The sequence below is a fragment of the Chinchilla lanigera genome, unplaced genomic scaffold (genome assembly GCF_000276665.1).
Source record: "Chinchilla lanigera isolate Chin_1 unplaced genomic scaffold, ChiLan1.0 scaffold00022, whole genome shotgun sequence".
NCBI lineage: Eukaryota > Metazoa > Chordata > Mammalia > Rodentia > Chinchillidae > Chinchilla > Chinchilla lanigera.
In genome coordinates this window covers 9,818,695-9,818,900 of record NW_004955423.1, presented here as the reverse complement: position 1 = coordinate 9,818,900, position 206 = coordinate 9,818,695, and positions in this window count along the sequence as shown.

Sequence of the window (206 nt, the reverse complement as noted above, 5' to 3'; positions counted from 1 at the left end):
GCAGCTGTGCCTGCTCCAGGGGTGGTGGCTCCCGGCGGGCCAGACCATTCGCCCTGCGCGCCCGGGGGTGCGCGACGTGCGGGGCGGCGCGGGCGGCGGTTGGGAGGAACCAAGCGCGAGGGGGACCCTCGGCCCCGGGCGCGTGGAGGCCTGCGGGCGAGGGCTATCGCTGGAAAGTCTGCGTCTCCTCGCTGGGACCTAGTGGC